Here is a 21,814-nt window from a genome sequence, read left to right on the forward strand (position 1 = left end):
CCAAGTCATGGAGATCAACAGAAACAGGTATGGTCCATAGATAGGTACCTTGCGGGTGTACACCGCAAACCGAAGCTCACACCACATGATGTGTGAGACATCAAGTGGCTGAGTCTGAGACGTACGTGCCTCCGCACACAGGAGCATCATGTCCACCAGATAGGAATGAACCTTGTCCTTGTCGCCAATGCAAGGGAACAGAGTGTTGTGGAAGATGCGATGCATGATATCCAGAAACGAGTTCAGCACCCAAGTCGACTTGCCACTGGGAAGCAGCTTCTCAACATAGTACGGCTGAAGCTTGTTCTTGTTAGCAGACTCAGAATTGGCGTGGGGGCGAACACCAACGGGTGTGTGAAGCCCGTCATCAGGAACGTGGAGCAGACCCATGAACTCCTTCCAGGTAGCAGACAGCTGACGACCATTGGTCATCCAGGTCATCCTCTGCTCATCCCCGGGGTGAAAGTAAACTGAGGCAAAGAACTAACAGATAAGCTCAGGATCATAGTCAAGGTGGAAAGAGATCACATGTTCAATACCGAACTGCTCCACCAAATCCAGAGCTTCTCCAAAGTAGTCACGAAACTTGTCCTTCCTCATGTGATTCATGTCTATCCACTTGACATCCACCTAGGTGTTTTGCTTGTTCTTGATTACATCCAGATAAATGAGAGCCTGATGCTTGGTCCAAAACAACTCAGTGCATCTGAGGATAGCACGAGCATTCACATAAGGGTTGATCTTCCAGCGTTCGACATACTCATTGAGTGGAATCTCGTCCATGCCCTTAGCAGGTTCCTTTTGCTTGCTGGCAGTGGTCTTGACATTGCGCTTGGGGGCATTGGAGCCCTCTGGAGCTTCATCTTGAGGATTGCGCAGTCGCTTGGAGCCAGTGTCTTGACTGGGATTGGAACGGCGAGAGCCACCATCTAAGACACAAGAGAAAGCACACACAAAGAGCGAGAAGATTCAATGCAAAGACCACGGCAAAGCAAGGGAAACAAGTAGAAAGCATACGGGATAACTGCCACGAGGAAGATGGTACAACAACGGTAGTGCCGCCTGGTCTTGTGGTACTAAAATTTTAGTACCGCTCCTAGTCACGGTAGTACCGTGAGAGGATACAGTAGTACCGTGGCTTGGAGCGGTAGTAAGACCTTAGTGCCACAGAATGTGTGGTAGTACCGCACCGAAAGGGCGGTAGTACCGGATAAGCGGTAGTACCGCACCAGTAGCACGGTAGTACCGCACTGCGTCAGATCCGAACCTACTTTTGAATCTGAGAAGACGCGCGCAACCACGGCAAAACTACGGTTGACCAAATCTACCATGGGACAATATATCAAGTATAATTTCTACGCAACACTACTCTCCTACAACCTTCTCTTGCAAAGACTTGGCCTAAAATCTCAAGAACACAAGCATCTCCCCAAAAACCTAGAAGCGAAAGAACAACCAAGAAAGATAGGGATTTTGGGGAGAAACCATGGTCCATGGCAAGAGGAAGTGGTGGGGAACGATCCCACCGGTCGGAATCCGAGGAGAGTGGCCAGAGATGGAGATCCGGCGAGGACCTCTGGTGCCGTTCTTGAGCGAGAGAGAGAGGCGGTGGGGAGAGAGACAAGTGAATGGGTATGGGGAGTTGGAACTCCCTACCCGAGTCATAACCCCCCACGCACTCGTCAGCCTGGTAGTACCGCGCTTCATCGCGGGGCGGAAGTACCGCACCTGAGCGGTAGTACCGCTCTCCCAGGTGGCAGTAAAAAATTACTGCCGCGCTAGGTGTGGTAGTACCGTGCACTCTATGCGCGGTAGTACCGTGGGTCACCGCGGTAGTACCGTGGGCTCAAAAAGAAGCAGTTTCCAAACACAAGAAAAGAGATGTCTTCGCAAGGAAACTTCAAACAAGCAGGACACCACAAAAAGCTCAAACACGAAGAGAAGAAGGGGTAAAAACGACAACAAGAGACAACCATGAGACACCACCTCTCCAAAAAGAGAGGGCGGTGGCCGGAGCCACCTATGTTTGAGTCAATTGGTATGGCACCGCAAAGAATTATCCTTAGGCGCATGACCAAAACTCGTCTTTGAAGCACAAGTACCATCAAAAATGGCTAACGTGAAAGATTTGATCAATTTATGCATAATGGGGGGAGGGAGAGTTCATTGAGAGAACAACACTCCCCCTATGTCCATGCCTACACCTAAACAAGACAACAAGTTGAGTGTGGTGGGGTGTGCAAGGGTTCAAGCAACATTGCTCGAATCAATGATATTTAGCTCATGCCTTAACTCGCGAAATCTTGCTTCATCCAACGGCTTCGTGAAAATATCTGCAAGGTTATCATGAGTGTTGACGTAGTTGAGCTTGATCTCCCCTCGCCTAATGTGATCCCGGATGAAGTGATACCGAATCTCAATATGCTTCGTCTTGAAGTGTTGCACCGGGTTGAGAGAAATCTTGATGGCACTTTCATTGTCACACCAAAGAGGCACTTTGTCACAAATGACACCGTAATCCTTTAATGTTTGCCTCATCCATAAGAGTTGTGCACCACAACTACCGGCCACTACATACTCCACTTCGGTGGACGAGAGAGATACACAACTTTGCTTTTTGGAAGACCAACTCACCAAAGAGCAACCAACGAATTGGCACCCTCCGGAAGTGGACTTCCTATCCACTTTGTCTCCCGCCAATCGGAATCCGAATACCCTACAAGCTTGAAGTTTTCTCCTCTAGGGTACCATAAGCCAAAGTTTGGGGTATGAGCCAAATATCAAAAGGTTTGCTTGACCGCCACATAGTGACTTTCCTTATGTGCAACTTGAAACCGTGCACAAATTCCCACACTCAACATGATATCCGGTCTAGATGCACAAAGGTAAAGCAAGAATCCAATCATGGAGCGACATACCTTTTGATCCACCGCTTTGCCATTGGGATCTATGTCAACTTGGCACTTGGTGGGCATTGGAGTGGAAGTCGGCTTGACATCACTTAGCTTGAATCTCTTGAGCATGTCTTGAGTGTATTTGGCTTGGTTGATGAAGGTTCCTTCCCTTCCTTGCTTCACTTCAAACCCTAGAAAGAACTTCAACTCTCCCATGGAAGACATCTTGAACTTAGAGGTCATGAGAGTGGCGAATTCCTCATTGAAAGCTTTGTTAGGGGAACCAAACATAATGTCATCAACATATAGTTGGCATACAAACAACTCCCCTTTGACCTTCTTAGTAAAAAGAGTGGGGTCGATTAGCCCAACTTCAAACCCACGATCTTGTAACAATTCGGTAAGGTGGTCATACCACGCACGTGGGGCTTGTTTAAGCCCATAGAGTGCCTTATCGAGTTGATACACATGATCGGGAAAGTAGGGATCCTCGAACCCGGGGGGTTGCTTGACATAGACCAACTCATTAATAGGACCATTAAGAAAAGCACTCTTCATATCCATTTGTTGCAACTTAAAGTTATGATGAGAAGCATAAGCAATCAACAAACGAATGGATTCAAGGCGAGCAACGGGAGCAAAGGTTTCACCGTAGTCGATACCCTCGACTTGGGAGTAGCCTTGTGCCACCAATCTTGCCTTGTTGCGAATGATGGTCCCATGAGGAACTTGCTTGTTCTTGAATGTCCACTTGGTTCCAATGACATTGTGGTTCCCCGTTGGCCTTGGCACCAATCTCCACACCTTGTTGTACTCGAAGTTGTTGAGTTATTCATGCATGGCATTAAGCCAATCCGGATCTTCGAGTGCTTCATATACCTTTTGGGGTTCAACACAAGAGACAAGCGCGTGATGTTCACAATAGTTTGCCAATTGTCTACGAGTGCTTACCCCCTTTTGAATGCTTCCAAGTACATTCTTCATGAGATGACCCTTGGTGGAGAGCTTGGAAGCAATCTTGGCGGCACGACGCTCCAATTCCTCCTTAGTGGTGAGTTGAGGAGTGGTCACTTGATCATCTTGAGCGGCGTCTTGAGCTTGTTCTTGATCTTGAACTTGCTCGGAGGAGAGAACTTGACCTTGGGCATCACTTCGTGTGTCAACACCGTCTTGAACATGATCTTGCCCTTGGTCTTGTTCACGAGGATGAGGGCCTTAACTTTGTTATTCGTAAGCGTGTGGGCCTTGGGTTGGTGATGGCTCCACTTGAGTGGAGCATTGTCCTTCTCCTTCGGCCACAAGGGGTTCCTCAATGGGTATGATAAAACCAACACCCATTCTTCTTATGGCTTGAGGAGAAATTTCATCACCTACATCACAAGTGCCACTTTGCTCCACTTGGGAGCCGTTATTCTCATCAAACTCCATGTTACACGTCTCCTCAATAAGTCTCGTGGATTTATTGAGGACACGGTAAGCATGAGAGTTTGTAGGATAACCAACAAATATGCCCTCATAAGCTCTAGCCTCAAATTTAGACAACCGAACACCTTTCTTGAGAATGAAACACTTACACCCGAACACCCGAAAGTACTTAAGGTCGGGCTTGTTACCGGTGAGTATCTCATATGGAGTCTTGTTCAAGCCCTTGCAGAGGTAGAGCCGATTGGATGCATGCCACGCGGTGTTGATGGCTTCGGCCCAAAAGTTGTATCAAGACTTGAACTCTGCCATCATGGTTCTTGCCGCATCCATCAACGTCCGGTTCTTCCTATCCGCAACACCATTTTGTTGAGGGGTGTAATGTGCGGAAAATTGATGCTTGATCCCCTCATCACTAAGAAACTCATCCAAGGTGTAGTTCTTGAACTCGGTGCCTTTGTCACTTCTTATTGTCAAGATCTTTGCATTGTGTTGACGTTGTGCTTCATTTGCAAAGCCAATGACGGTTTGTTGGGTCTCGCTCTTCCTTTTGAAGAAATACACCCAAGTATATCTTGAGTAGTCATCCACAATCACCAAGAAATACTTCCTACCCCCAAGACTATCAAAGGATGGAGGCCCAAAGAGATCCAAGTGAAGGAGCTCCAAAGGCCTCTTTAAGTAAATGATAGCCGTGGAGGGTGAGCCTTCTCATGAAGCTTTCCTTCGATACAGGCACTACAGGCACGATCTTTAGCAAAACTAACATTCGTTAGTCCATGGACATGGTCCCCCTTGAGAAGACTTTGCAAATATCTCATATTGACATGGGCTAAACGGCGATGCCAAAGCCATCCCACGTCAACTTTAGCCATTAGGCACGTCGCGGTCTTAGTGGGTTGCTCCAAAAAGTTAATTACATATAGACCGTTCTCGACGTGCCCAACAAAGGCTACTTTAAGAGTCTTCCTCCACAAGAGGGCCACGGTATCAATATCAAAGAAAGTGGCAAAGCCCATGATTGCAAGTTGACGAATGGAAAGTAAATTGTATGCAAGGGACTCAACAAGCATGACCTCATCGATCGTGAGATCATGAGAGATGACAACCTTGACAAGTCCCAATACCTTAGAAGATGAGGCATCACCCCACTCGGCATTGGTGGGCATAGATGGAATCTTGTGCACGTCCACCACCAAGTCCTTGCTTCCGATCATATGATTTGTAGCTCCACTATCGAGCAACCATGATCCCCCACCGGAAGCAAACACCTACAAGAGATCAATGATTGGTTTTAGGTACCCATTTTGTAATGGGTCCTTTGATGTTAGTAACAAGGGTCTTGGGAACCCAAATAGACCATTCAATGTACTCATGAGGAGAACCAACAAATTTGGCATAGACATGCCCATCACTAGCACGACATAACACATAAGAAGTATTAAAGTCGCTGGCTTTGTTGGGAGGGGTGATGTTTCCCTTTTTGACATCGTCACCCTTTGCATTGTTCTTCTTCTCCTTGGAGGCACTCTCTCCTTCCTTCACAAACGTTTGCTTGAGAGGAGGAGGTCGTTTGATCTTGTTATCCTTCTTCTTGTTCATGGGGTTGGGTGCGAACCCAATCCCCTCCTTGGCCACAACTCCCTTTTGATTTCTCAAAAGGTTGTTTAGGCTCTTCTCACCTTGTATGCATGACCCAAGGCCTTTCTCAACTTGCTCCTTCAACCGAACATTCTCCTCAATAAGATGCACATGCTCACAACAAGGGTTAGTAGCATTTGCATTATCCATTAACACCATACGAGGAAAAGTGGCTTTCTCCTTGGTTAGCTTCACTTGGAGTTGATCATGAGACTCCTTGAGGGTAGCATGAACACCCTTCAAGACTTTGTGAGCCTTGTTGAGAATGTCAAACTCCTCTTTGAGTCTAGAAAGATCAACTCCAAGCTTTGCCTTCTCGGAGTTTAGCACACGCGAAACAACAAACGCATGATCAAGATCTTTCTTTAATTTAGCATGATCATCGTTGTGAGACTCCTTAAGAGCCAAACGAAGACCACGCTCTTCCTCAAGAGAATTGGAAAGATCTGAAATCCCATCGGCATAGTCACGACTATGCCCCTCCATCTTAGAGATGGTATCTTCGTGAGCTCGATCATGTCATTGGCTTCACCAAGTTGTTCCAAGAGAGCAACAAAGTGCTTCTTGGATTTACCCTTGAGTTTACCCATAAAGGTCTCAAACTCATTCACCTCCACATTATTTCCCTCATGTTCATAAATGCTATCTGTCGAAGAGGGATGATTAATGATGGTAGTTTTGATGTTGGGGGTTACCTTGTTGGTGGCTTTAGCCATGAGGCACTTGGTGGTGATGCTCTCATTGGGTGAGTCGAAGAGAGACACCCGTGGAGTTGTCGCAATGGCAACGGAGGCCATGGCAACCGACTCACCATCTTCATCATCGTCATCATCCTCGTTGTACTCTTCTTGTACCACCAATGCCTTGAGAGGAGTCTTCTTGGTGAAATAGCTCTTGTTGGGGAATAACTTGGCCTTGTCCTTTTGGATGAGCTTGCCACCATTGTCTTCCCTCTTCTCATAAGGGCACTCCGCAACAAAGTGACTTACATTGCCACAATTGAAACAAGTCCTCACTCATTGCTTGTGCCACTTGAAATGTTCTTGTTGAAGTTGGGCCTTGAGTTCTTCTTGCTCCAAAATTGCCTTGAAGCAAAGGCCATGTGTTCATGATAGGCATACTTCGTATCTTCGAGGTTACTATCCTCTTCTTCCTCTTCGTCCTCTTCCTCCATACTAACCTTGGCCTTTAGAGCAAGGTTGGGTTTCTTTACTCTTTGAGAGCGAAGTACCGCATTGTCGGTGGTCTTGTCCAAGATGCTCATAGCAACGAACTCATCCAACACATCACTTGAGGACAAGGTGTGGAAGTCCGGACTTTGACGAATGACGGAGGACATGGCTTTGTGGTAGGGCATCATTGCCTTGAGGAATTTGTGCTTGATCCAATTGTCATCTGTGTCCTTGCTTCCATGATCTCGGAGCGAGACCGCGAGTTTGGTTACCCTCCAACAGAGCTCACGAGGTTCTTCATCTTATTTCATTGCAAACTTATCGGCTTCATCTTGCACCACTTCATAGTTGAAGTGTTGAATGCTTGAGCTTCCCCGGTAGAGGGAAACCACTTGGCTCCAAGCATCTTTGGCCAAGGAGTAAGGCCGGAGATGAGGAAGGTCTTCGGGTGGGATAGCTTCTTGAATGATGAAGAGAGCATTCTCATTAAATTGATTATCCACGGCTTCTCTAGGAGTGAAGTTGCTTCGGTCATGCGGATAGAAACCTTCTTCAATGATTCTACAAAGGTTAGTGTTCACATGATTTAAATGACGCTTAAAACGATAGACCCAAGAGTCAAATTCAACATTCTTCTCAATCTTAGAGGACGGCCCGGCATGATTCAAATGAGTGGAAGGGAGAGGTCCACCATAGACAAGTGGAGGTTCCACATGGGCAAAGATGCCCATGCCACGCTTACCACTAGTAGGAAGGGCTTTCTCGCTAGTAGCTTCCCCCTTGTCGGAGGGAGCATCCGACACCTTGTTGGCGGGATCACCCACTTTCAACGGTGCGGTGGAAAGTTTAAGCTCTTCTAAGAAATCTTTAAACATGCTTTTGACCTCGGTCGTCATGGAGGTTTTCAATGTGTCCAGCGTCACATTGAACTCCTCGCGAGAGACCGCGGTTCCCCCATCTCCCGTAGAAGATACCGGATTTGCATCGGAGTGCTCCTCCTCGCCTTCTACGACATCAACCATACTCTTCGGACGGTAAAGTCCTTAATAAAGAGACGAGGCTCTGATACCAATTGAAAGGATCGATATGGTTGACTAGAGGGGGGTAAATAGGCAACTAACAATTTTTAGCTTTTCTTAAACAATTTAAACTTTGCATCAAAGTAGGTTGTCTAGATATGCAACTAGTTGAGCAACCTATATGATGCAACAAAGATAGGAACACAAGCAAGCAAGAGATATATCACAAATAAGCTTGCACAAGTAAAGGCACGAGATAACCAAGAGTGGAGCCGGTGGAGACGAGGATGTGTTACCGAAGTTCCTTCCCTTTGAAGGGAAGTACGTCTCCGTTGGAGCGGTGTGGAGGCACAATACTCCCCAAGAAGCCACTAGGGCCACCGTATTATCCTCACTCCCTCACACAATGCGAGATGTCGTGATTCCACTATTGGTGCCCTTGGAGGCGGCGACCGAACCTTTACAAACAAGGTTGGGGCAATCTCCACAACTCAATTGGAGGCTCCCAACGACACCATGAAGCTTCACCACAATGGACTATGGCACCGCGGCGACCTCAACCGTCTAGGGTGCTCAAACACCCAAGAGTAACAAGATACGCAAGGAATTAGTGGGGGGATCAAATTTCTCTTGGTGGAAGTGTAGATCAGGGCCTTCTCAACCACACTCGAGCAAATCAACAAGTTTGATTGGCTAGGGAGTGAGATCGGGCGAAAATGGAGCTTGGAGCAACAATGGAGCTTAGGGTCGGAAGAGGTAGTCAACTAGAGGAAGAATGCACCCCTTTTATAGCTTAGGACAAAAATCCAACCGTTATCCACCTACCAGCCCGCGACCAGCGGTACTACCGCCCAGACCAGTGGTACTACCGCAGGGTCACGCGGTACTTCCGCTTGCTGACAAGTGGTACTACCGCAAGGCCACGCGGTACTACCGTGCGGACCCACGGTACTACCATGCGGACCCGCGGTACTACCGCAGCAACAGCAACAGCCAGGGCAGACCTGTAGCACAAGAGCTGAGGGCGGTACTGCCGCGGGCACGGTACTAGCGCTCCCCCTTGCGGTACTACCGCAAGGCAGGAAACCCCTAGCCTGGGAAGAGCGCGGATAAAGATACATCCATGCCTACTTCCGGTGGTAAACGGAAGAAGCAAAAATCCGACACAGTACTACCGTAGAGGAGCAGTACTACCGCCTGGAAGCTGATCCAGGCCGCGCATGGTACTACCGCGCAAGGGATGCAGTACTACTGCAGTGGTGCTGATGTAAAAAATTACATCCGCCCCTACTACCGCAAAGGAGCGGTACTTGGCCTGGGGGCCACGGTACTGCGGCTCCAGAGGAGCGGTACTACCGTGGGCACCTGCGGTACTACCGTGCCGAAGTGCGATACTACCGTGGGTGCCTGCGGTACTACCGCTCAACAAGGAGCAGTACTACCGCAAGCACACCAACAGCAGTCAGGACACGGGAAAAGAGGATCAACGGAGGATGCTCCAAAGTGCAGGGGAAAGGAGGGGACAAGGAAGAAAACGTGTACATGATGATTCCACCCAAACATTTCCGACGCGGACCCCCTCTTGATAGTACGGCTTTCCTACGACTCAAATCCACCAAAAAGAAATGTAGAAAAGACGTCGTCTTCAACAGTCTTCGAGGGGCACCAAACCGTCTTGTGCCTAGCGATGAAATGTCTGGGAAACTCAAGGCACACGATTATTCCGCAAAAGCATTGTCATCAATCACCAAAACACCTTAGGAATAAATATGCCCTTACACCATCGTATTTCGCGAAAAAAATGTTTCCCCCCTGACTGTTGGGACCCACCAGCTACACCTTCGCACGCAAGGAAGTGCGTCCGGGCAAAAAAAAACAAAAGATTCGCCCCATCGGCTGTTGGGACCCACCAGCTACATCTTCGCATGCAAGGAAGTGCCTGACAGTCGGAACTCACCTGGTCGAAGCGTATGTAGCATTGTCATTCTGGTCGCGGACGTGTACGTACATATATACTGGTGGATGTATAGGCGCGCACGTGTCGTAGTGGAGGCGCGCACGTAGCATGTACACGTACGTACAGCGGCCAGGGTGCAAGAAAGAAAATACGGCCACGTATGTGTACATACGGGCGGGGTCTCGAACGCCTACTCGCGCACACGTACGGCCAGGGCTCGTGTACATGGCTGGGTCGAAACAGAGAAACAGCATCGTCGTCGTGTTCATGGGGAGGCAACGGAATGCGTCGTGTTCATGGGGAGGCAACGGAATGCGTCGTGTTCATCGGGAGGCAATGGAATGCGTGGGAGCCAACCGGCTGGGTCGGAACAAAATGCGTGGTCGTGTTCAACGGGAGGGCTTGGACGGAATAGGCGATGGAAACGAGGCCTGGCGTACTGCAAAACGGAGGAAACAGCCTAGTGTTCGACCAGCCACGTTCGAAACGGGATCCTGTTCATCGGGAAGGGTCTGACGTACCGCAAAACGGAGGAAACGGACCTCCTATGGTCGAAACGGGGGTCCTGTTGATCAGGAGGGGTGTGGCGTACCGCAAAACGGACTAAACGGACCTCCTACGGTCGAAATGGGGGTCCTGTTCATCGGGAGGGGTGTGGCGTACCGCAAAACGGGACTCGACGGGATAATGTTCATCTCCACCGTCGACCTCCTCCAGTCTCCACGGGCTCCTGTTCATGCAGCCTCCACCGCGCGCTACTCCACCGGCTACTGTTCAACCACCCCTCCACCGTCTACTGTTCATCTAGCCCTCCACACCACGTGGTCCTGTTCAACCACCCCTCCACCATCTATCGTTCATCCAGCCCTCCACACCACGGGGTCCTGTTCAACCACCCCTACACGGGCACCCCTCCACTGTCTACTGTTCATCCAGCCCTCCACCACACCATGGGGTCCTGTTCATCCAGAGGCAACGCCACCGCTCAATGTTCATCCAAACCCTCCCGCAACGCTCAATCTTCATCCCAGAGGCAGCATCGATCGGCTTCAGTTAGCAGCAGTAGCGAAGGAATCGCTCGATCGGGTTCAGTTAACAGCCATCGATCGATCGCTCGGGTTCAGCAACGCGTAGCCTGCAGTGCAATTCCTCGGGTTCAGTTAGAGCCCAACGCCGCGCTCGGGTTCAGTTAGAGCCAGCACCTCGCACACACGCGCGTACGTGTACGAGAGAAACGCGCATCGCTTGGCCCCCGACCTCCCACCGTAACCGGGAACTCCCCAAAATTTTCCTCCCCCTCGCTTCTACCACGGTTTTTTCCATCATGGACGGCCCAAAGAATGTCATGCAGCTGCGTCTCCGGCCCGCCCAGGACGAAAAGCCCATTTTCTGTCATGATTTTTTGTCATAGAAGTAGGAGCCCACCACATCTATGATGATACCAGGTTTTGTCACAATTATCGTCATAGAAGTGTCATATGTATGACAGAAAAAAAATCGTTCATCCCAAAATGTCACGGATGTGTCTTTTTTTGTAGTGAAACCTGGCATGATCGTCTAGACCATCCTGAAATCGGGATGATGAGAAAAATTACTAGCAATTCCATTGGTCATAATTTGCCTAAGTCAAAATTTCCTCAATCTTCAGGTTTCGTGAGCACATCTTGTGCCACAGGAAAGTTATTTTTGAGGCCCTCACACCTCAAAATACAAGATGAACCACTTCACTTCCTTGAACGTATTCAAGGAGACATTTGTGGTCCCATTCAACCATTATCTGGACCTTTCATGTATTTCATGGTTCTCATTGACGCATCTACACGATGGTCATGTAGCGACCAGACCTCAAACAGTCTGATCTCTGTGCTCCGGTGTCATCCCTGGATCAGTAATGCTGGCACCACACAGTACTCGGAGGATTTATAACAGAGTAGAAATCACACACTTATTACATCGAGTGTCTCAAAATAGAACTTATTACAATAAATATGGCTTAAGGCCATCTAATAACGATAACAGCGGAAGGCTTGGAATATAAGTGAGTCCATAAACTCCAACGGCATCACTGAGTATAGAACCACGACCTAAAAACTCCTTAATCGTCATCTGAAAAGTCTGCAACATTAACGTTGCAGCCCGAAACGGGTCAGCACATGGAATATGCTGGCAATGTAACACATAGAAAGTAATGGAATGAAACTGCTATACTATATGCATATTTGGCTGGTGGAAAGCTCTATGGTTACAGTTTTGCGTAAAGCCAATTTTTCCCTACTGCAAAGGAATAGATTTTATTTGACTATCATGGTAGTTGTTAAACATTGAGAATGGTTGACAGCATCCTCAATCCCAATTAAGCATCATCATTAAACAAAACCCAACAAAATTAATTTAGAGTAACATGTTGAGATTCACATGATAATCCAAGTACTAGATACTCAAGTTGTCCATAACTGGGGACACGGCTAACCATGATTAGTTTATTACACTCTACAGAGGTTTGCGCACTTTTTCCCACAAGACTCGATCGCCTCCGTTTGGTTTCTCGCACTACATGGTGTTTGAGAAGACGGATGACCGAGACATAGTCTTTCAGAAGCGCTAGCACCTTACGATCGGGTAGACCGTACCACGTACATCCCCTACATCTGCTAGTCTACCACTATAAGAGTTCGCATGACTTAGTCAACTATGCTAGAGCCCATAATAGCTTGTGGCTGCACACGGAAGTTTCTAGTATGACTAGTCTCATGATCCCTTTGAGCCTAGGTGGCGGTCCATAAAGAAAACAGGCAATCCTAGAATACCCAGGTACCTCAATCCACCCAGATGTGTGTTTAAGTTGCCACCTTAGATAAACCATTAATTAACAAACTCACATCTGTCATGGATATCACTCACCCAAATCCACGTCTACTAGCATAGCATGGCATAATAGCAAACGTAGAAGTAACTCCCCAAAGGTTTGATATAACAGGTGATAGGTACAACCTCAACTACTTCCCATCCCACAATTTAATTAGATCCTAATCATGCAATGTTTGAGGATTGATCTAATGCAATAAAACTATGTAGTAGAAAGGTATGATCAAAGTGTTACTTGCCTTGCTGATGATCTGCGAAACCTAGAGATTCGAAGTAACAGGCGGCGCACTCCGGGTATTCTATCGCAGGCAAACAAACAAGCATACAATAAGTACTCATCTAATGCACAGGTAAAACTCAAATAAGAGATCTAACCAGAAAGTTCAACTTAAGAACTCCGGTTGGCAAAAAGAATCAAATCAAACGAAGCAACGAAAGTCAAATGGCGAAAGAAAACAACTTCGTTCTACTAATCTGGATCTAAGGCAATTTTTACAGTAGCAAAAACTTGTTTAAGTTGGTTAAATGCATAGAGGGTTTCGAGACGAAACTCCAGGCGCTTGAATCGCCTGATTCCGATAAACGAGCGAAAAGTTATACTAAAACGAAAATCGGATCAGAAATCGCGATCAGAAAAATCACGGATTAAATCCGAGAAAAAGAAAAACGATGAACGTTCGCTAGAACGAACGAACGGACAAACGCTCGCTATTTAAATAAATCGGAAAAACCCGATCTATTTAAAAAAACGATGAAAAACCAACGAAAAAACCGAACGGTTTTTTCAAAAAAAATGGCGAACGTCAGGTGGTGGGTCGGCGGCGGAGGCGGCGGCGTGCGGCGGCAGCGGTGGTGGCTGGCGGGCGGCGCGGCTAGGGTTTGGGGGCGCGGGCGGGCTGGCTTCGGCTGGGCTCCCCCCCCCCCCAGGCTTATAAAGGCTAGTCAGGCCGGAGTCCCGGTCGGACACGGCCCGTAGGTCGGTTCGTTTTTTTATAATAATTACGCGCGTAAGAAAAATAAAAAGAAATACTAAACCGACTCCAAAAATCCCGAAATAAATTTTACTAGGCTTCTAAAATCAAGCCGCACAAGGTGGACATTTATTTGGGGCCTAAATGCAATTTTGAAAAATGCACATTTTTCCTAAATTCAAATTAAATAACGAAAAACTCCGAAATGAAATCTTATTTGATTTTATTATTCAATCCTCAATATTTCTTTATTTTGGGAAATTCATTTTATTCCCTCTCTCATATTTTTGTAACAGAAATAATTAATGATAAAATAATTAAAATCAAATGATCCTATTCTCAAAATTTGAGAAACTCAAATATGAAAATAACGAAATCCCCAACTCTCTCTGTGGGTCCTTGAGTTGCGTAGAATTTCTAGGATCAAAACAGAAAGCAAATAAAATATGATATGCAATGATGATGTAATGTATAACATTCCGAACTGAAAATTTGGGATGTTACAAACCTACCCCCCTTAAGATGAATCTCGCCCTCGAGATTCGGGTTGGCTAGAAAATAGGTGAGGGTGGTCCTTGAGCAAATCTTTCTCTCGCTCCCAGGTGGCTTCATCCTCTATGTGGTGGGTCCACTGAGCCTTGCAAAACTTGATAACCTTGCTGCGAGTGACTCGGCTGGCAAACTCGAGAATCTTAACTGGTTTCTCCTCATAGGTCAAATCGTTATCCAACTGAATTGTTTCCAATGGCACTGTGTGTCTCTCAAGGGTATGTCAGCCATCTCTGCGTGGCACTTCTTCAATTGAGAAACGTGGAACACATCATGAACTCCTGACAATCCTTCGGGCAATTCCAACTTTTAGGCCACTTCTCCCATATGCTCCAAAACTCGATATGGTCCTACAAATCGTGGCTGCTAATTTTCCTTTAACCCCAAAATGCTTTGTTCCCCAAAGTGGAGATACTCGAAGATAAACTCGGTCTCCGACTTCGTAAACTATCTCCTTGCGTTTAGAATCTGCATAACTCTTCTGTCTGGACTGAGCTACCTTGAGCCTATCGCGAATCAATTTCACCTTCTGTTCAGACTCTTTAATCAGATCCGGTCCAAACAACTGGCGGTCTCCAACTTCATCCCATGATAATGGTGTCCTGCACCTCCTTCCGTACAAGGCTTCGAAAGGGGCCATTTTCAAACTGGTTTGGTAACTATTGTAGTAAGAGAACTCTGCATATGGCAAATTTTCGTCCCAACTAGATCCGTAATCTAGCGCACAAGCTCTCAGCATATCCTCCAAAATTTGATTGACTCTCTCGGTCTGTCCATCTGTCTATGGATGAAAAGATGTGCTGAATTCTAGCCTGGTACCAAAGGTTTCATGCAACTGCTTCCAGAACTTTGAGGTAAACTGGGTTCCTCTATCCGATACAATGCTCCTTGGAACTTCATGTAAGCATACAATCCTGGTCATGTATATCTTGGCCAACTTTGCACTGGTATAAGTGGTCTTTACTGGGATGAAATGAGCTACCTTCGTCAATCGATCGACTACAACCCAAATCGAGTCATAGCCTGAATGAGTCCTGGGTAATCCTGTGATAAAATGCATGCCTAACTTATCCCACTTCCATTTGGGTATCGGCAATGGTTGTAACGATCCTGCTGGCTTCTGATGCTCTTCCTTTACTCTCTAACACACATCATAAACTGCTACATACTCCGCAATATCCTTCTTCATTCCGGTCCACCAGAAAATATCCTTCAAATCCAAATATATCTTGGTATTTCCTGGGTGAATCGAATATGGTGAATCGTGTGCCTCTTGCAGAATCAACTTCCTGATCTCCGGGTCATTGGGCACATAAACACGGTCTTCAAACCATAGGGTCTCGTGCACATCCTCACGAAATCCTTTAGCTTTTACTTTGCTTAGTTTCTCCTTTATAGCGGCAATCTCCTTGTCAGTCTTCTGAGCTTCTCTGATTCTATCCATCAAGGTTGACTGAATCTCAATGCTGCTACATAGCCTCTCGGAACTATTTCCAAACATAGTTCACGAAGATTTTTTGCTAACTCCTTCGTATTTCTCCCGTCATTAATGTGTTGACATGGCTCTTACGGCTTAATGCGTCAGCTACTACATTAGCCTTTCCGGGATGGTAATGCAATCTCATATCGTAATCCTTGATGAGCTCCAACCATCTCCTTTGTCTGAGATTCAACTCCTTCTGTGTGAAAATATACTTCAAACTCTTATGATTCGTATACACCTCACAATGGTTTCCAATGAGGAAATGTCTCCATGTTTTCAGTGCATGCACTACGGCTGCTAACTCCAAATCATGCGTAGCATAATTCAACTCATGGGTCTTAAGCTGTCTTGAGGCATATGAAACAACTCTCCCTTCCTGCATAAGTACTGCTCCAAGTCCTCAACGTGAAGCGTCGCAATACACCTCATAATCCTTGGTCTGATCTGGCAAAATCAACACTGGTGAAGTAACCAAGCGTTTCTTCAACTCCTAGAAACTAGCCTCACACTCCTCCGTCCATATGAAATTGGTATCCTTCTTCAGCAACTCCATCATAGGCTTCGCAATCTTTGAGAAGTTCTCAATAAATCTCCGGTAGTATCCGGCGAGTCCAAGAAAACTTCGGATCTCTCCAACTATGGTTGGTGCTTCCCACTTGGTCATGGTATCAACTTTAGTGGGATCTACTGCTATACCTTCTCCAGATATAACGTGTTCGAGGAATCCTACTTCCTTCAACCAAAACTCACATTTGCTAAACTTGGCATACAACTGATGTTCTCTGATCTTCTCAAGTACCAAACGCAAATGTTCCTTATGCTCCTCTTCATTCTTCGAGTAAACCAGGATATCATCAATGAACACCATGACGAACTTATCCAAAAACTCCATAAACACTTTGTTCATCATGTTCATAAAATAGGCAGGTGCGTTAGTCAGACCAAATGACATAACGGTATACTCGTACAGCCCATACCTGGTGGTAAAAGCTGTCTTAGGAATATCCTGTTCTCGAATCTTCAACTGGTGGTATCCTGATCGCAGATCGATCTTCGAAAATACCTTAGCTCCTTGCAATCGATCAAACAGATCATTGATCATTGGTAGTGGGTACTTGTTCTTAATCGTTACTTCATTCAATCCCCGATAATCGACAACCATTCTTAACGATCCATCCTTCTTCTCCACTAGAAGTACTGGCGATCCCCAAGGCGAAGAACTTGGGCGAATATATCCCTTATCCAGTAACTCTTTAATCTGCTTCTTAATTTCCACCAAATCCTTTGCAGGCATCCTGTATGGTCTCTTTGATATTGGCCCTGTGCCTGGCAATAGCTCATTCAAAAACTCAATGTCTCTATCTGGTGGCATGCGTGGCAACTCCTCTGGAAATAGCTCAGGGAATTCCTTTACCACTGGTACTTCCTCCTGCACAACTCCTATTAAGCAATTTACTTGTGTCCTCTTTGGCACATGTCGGGTTACATACTTGATCCTTCTCCCTTCTGGGGTGGTAAGCAAAATTGACTTACTAGCACATTCAATATTCCCTTCATACTTTGATAACCAATCCATGCCTAATATCACATCCAATCCTTGGGATTCCAATACTATTAGGTCTGAGGGAAAAACATAGTTACCAATCCTTAATGGTAACCAATCACACCATAGACTAGCCATATATTCTGCTCCAGGCGAGGTTACTAACATGGGTGACCTAAGGGCTTGGGTTGGCAGTTTATACTTATCCACAAATCCTCTTGATATGTATGAATGCAATGCACCAGTATCGAAAAGAGCGAGTGCAGTAAATGACTTAACCAAAAACTTACCGATTACCGCATCCGGCTGCTCTTCAACCTTCTCCACGTTAACGTGGTTCACTTGTCCCTTGTTGAAAGGGTTCGGCTTCTTCCCAGAGCTTCCATTGCCATTTCCATTCTGGGATTCAGGACATTCATTGGCATAATGTCCGGTCTTCTAGCACTTAAAGCAAGTGACTTGGCTCAGGTCTTTCTTGGCTGGGGTTGATGGGTTGGTGCTGCTCTGGCCATTGCTTCCTCCATTCCCATTACCATTCTTGGTGCCGTTGTGATTGTGCGAGCTACCTCCTCCATGGTTATGCTAAAAATGTCCTCCCGGTCTAGGGGTAAAACGTGGCTTCTGCTGAGCTCTAGAATTGTACTTCCCTTGTCCATACTTCCTCTTGCGGTTCTCAATCTGTTGCTGCTTCCCTTCAATCATAAGAGCACGGTCTACCAACTCCTGGTAGTTGTTGAAGGTTTCTACCATCAACTGCATGCTCAACTCATCATTCAGTCCTTCCAGAAACTTCTCCTGCTTAGCTGCATCGGTAGCAACGTCATCTGGGGCATAACGTGCTAATTTACTAAAGTCCTCCACATACTGGCCAACTATTCGTCCTCCTTGGCGCAAGTTGCGAAACTCACGCTTCTTCATGGTCATTGCTCCTGCTAAAACATGGGCAGTACGAAAAGCCTGCTGAAACTGGTCCCATGTGACAGTGTCGACAGGGAAAGTGGCTGTGAAATTCTCCCACCATGATGCTGCGGGTCCTTCAAGTTGATGTGCGGCAAACTTCACCTTCTCCGCATCTGTGCATCCTGATGTGGTCAACTCTCTAGCTGTCTTGCAGAGCCAATCATCTGCTACTATCGGCTCGGTGCTACTAGAAAACACTAGCGGATTCAGCCTAAGAAAACGGGCTAAGTGATCAACAGGGGGTGGTGGTGGTGGTGGGTTGTTGTTGTTGTTCCCCTGATTCTGATTCTGGACTAGCAACTGCATCAATGTGTTCTGCTGCTGGATCAACTGGGTGAGCTCCGGTGGAAAGGTAAATCCGGGGTCACGTCTCGGCGGCATCTGAGGGTTTAGAAAAGATGAGATTTAAGAATAGAGGGGGTCTAAAGAGAAAACACTACCCATATGCACATGAGGCAAAAGCAAACAATTCACTTCATTCAATCAAACAAGGGCATACAATTGATCTAACTATCGCAAAACTGCTTGGACTACTGTATTTACATGGTGGACTACTACTACTGATGAGGTGGTCTACTAGAAATATTCTTCGGTTGTAGACTCCATGATATCTGCTCCTGCTTCATCAATATAGTCATCATCGCTATCATCTGGGTCCGAATCGGTGTCGTCGATGATGATGTAGTCTTCCGGGCGAATCTCCTTGGGTTCTTTGTCTTCTTCTAATGGTGTAGGGCCTCCCATCAATATTCCGATCTTCTTGATCAGATCATCATTCTTCTCCACCAATACTTCAATTTCCTCTTCATAATCTTCACGTGTAGCCTTGAGTTCTTCCTCCAGTTCCGTGATTCTTGTCCTTGCCTTCTTCAGGTCTATCATGTCGGCACACATCTGGTTCTCCTGTCGTCGAATGTGATGGTTTAACTCCTGGATAAAAGCTGCAATTGATCTATCCTTTTTGGTGCTGATCATCTCCTAGTGCTCATCTTGGCACCCACAAATCTGGTAGATAGTATCCTTGAGATCATTGCGGTAGACTTCTCCAATGCGTCCCATGGCGATGTGAGCTGCCATGCTCTTTCCTAGACTCCAAGTTGGTGCATCAAAAGAAAACTCTATGGGCTCAGTGACTGGCATGAACGTCCTTCCTGGAACTTGAACTTGAATCATCCAGCTCTCTTCTTCAGGTAAAGTGGCGTTGTAGGTTCCGGTGAAGCTTGGTACTCCTATGTTCAGGTATCTAGCGACTTCCTTCAAGTGACGTCCAAAGGGTGTATCTTCATCCGGTTGCGTGAACTTGTTCCTTGCATCCGCCATCCTAAAGAGTAGAAAAGATGAGGAGGTCAGACGAGAAGAGGGTGAATAGTGATCTAGGTCTTTAGCTTAGTGGTCGTGTCCTACAGTCAGCGTGTGCTCTGATACCATCTCTATAGCGACTAGACCTCAAACAGTCTGATCTCTGTGCTCTGGTGTCATCCCTGGATCAGTAATGCTGACACCATACAGTACTCGGAGGATTTATAACAGAGTAGCAATCACACACTTATTACATCGAGTGTCTCAAAAGAGAACTTATTACAATAAATATGGCTTAAGGCCATCTAATAACGATAATAGCGGAAGGCTTGGAAGATAAGTGAGTCCATAAACTCCAACGGCATCACTGAGTATAGAACCACGACCTAAAAACTCCTTAATCATCGTCTGAAAAGTCTGCAACATTAACACTGCAGCCCGAAACGGGTCAGCACATGGAATATGCTGGCAATGTAACACATGGAAAGTAATGGAATGAAACTGCTATACTATATGCATATTTGGCTGGTGGAAAGCTCTATGGTTACAGTTTTGCGTCAAGCCAATTTTTCCCTACTACAAAGGAATAGATTTTATTTGACTATCATGGTAGTTGTTAAACATTGAGAATGGTTGACAGCATCCTCAATCCCAATTAAGCATCATCATTAAACAAAACCCAACAAAATTAATTTAGAGTAACATGTTGAGATTCACATGATAATCCAAGTACTAGATACTCAAGTTGTCCATAACCGGGGACACGGCTAACCATGATTAGTTTATTACATCTGTAGAGGTTTGCGCACTTTTCCCCACAAGACTCGATCGCCTCCGTTTGGTTTCTCGCACTACATGGTGTTTGAGAAGACGGATGACCGAGACATAGTCTTTCAGAAGCGCTAGCACCTTACGATCGGGTAGACCGTACAACCTACTTCCCCTACATCTGCTAGTCTACCACTGTAAGAGTTCGCACGACTTAGTCAACTATGCTAGAGCCCATAATAGCTGGTGGCTGCACACGGAAGTTTCTAGTATGAATAGTCTCATGATCCCTTTGAGCCTGGGTGGCGGTCCATAAATAAAACAGGCAATCCTGGAATACCTAGGTACCTCAATCCACCCAGATGTCTGTTTAAGTTGCCACCTTAGATAAACCATTAATTAACAAACTCACATCTGTCATGGATATCACTCACCCAAATCCACGTCTACTAGAATAGCATGGCATAATAGCAAACGTAGAAGTAACTCCCCAAAGGTTTGATATAACAGGTGATAGGTACTACCTCAACTACTTCCCATCCCACAATTTAATTAGATCCTAATCATGCAATGTTTGAGGATTGATCTAATGCAATAAAACTGGGTAGTAGAAAGGTATGATCAAAGTGTTACTTGCCTTGCTCATGATTCGCGAAACCTAGAGATTCGAAGTAACAGGCGGCGCACTCCGGGTATTCTATCGCCAGCAAACAAACAAGCATACAATAAGTACTCATCTAATGCACAGGTAAAACTCAAATAAGAGATCTAACCAGAAAGTTCAACTTAAGAACTCCAGTTGGCAAAAAGAATCAAATCAAATGAAGCAACGAAAGTCAAACGGCGAAAGAAAACAACTTTGTTCTACTAATATAGATCTAAGGAAATTTTTACAGTAGCAAAAACTTGTTTAAGTTGGTTAAACGGATAGAGGGTTTTGAGACGAAACTCCAAGCGCTTGAATCGCCTGATTCCGATAAACGGGCGAAAAGTTATACTAAAACGAAAATCGGATCAGAAATCGCGATCAGAAAAATCGCGGATTAAATCCGAGAAAAAGAAAAACGACAAACGTTCGCTACAACGAATGAACGGACGAACGCTCGCTATTTAAATAAATCGGAAAAACCGATCTATTTAAAAAAACCGAAACTAAAAAAACCGACGAAAAACCGATGCAAAAACAGAACGGTTATTTCAAAAAAAAAACGGCGGCACGGATTTTGAGGCAAGGCGAACCTCGGGCGGCGGGTCGGCGGCGGCGCGAGGCG

This window comes from Triticum dicoccoides, chromosome 6A (genome assembly GCF_002162155.2).
Source record: "Triticum dicoccoides isolate Atlit2015 ecotype Zavitan chromosome 6A, WEW_v2.0, whole genome shotgun sequence".
Lineage (NCBI taxonomy): Eukaryota > Viridiplantae > Streptophyta > Magnoliopsida > Poales > Poaceae > Triticum > Triticum dicoccoides.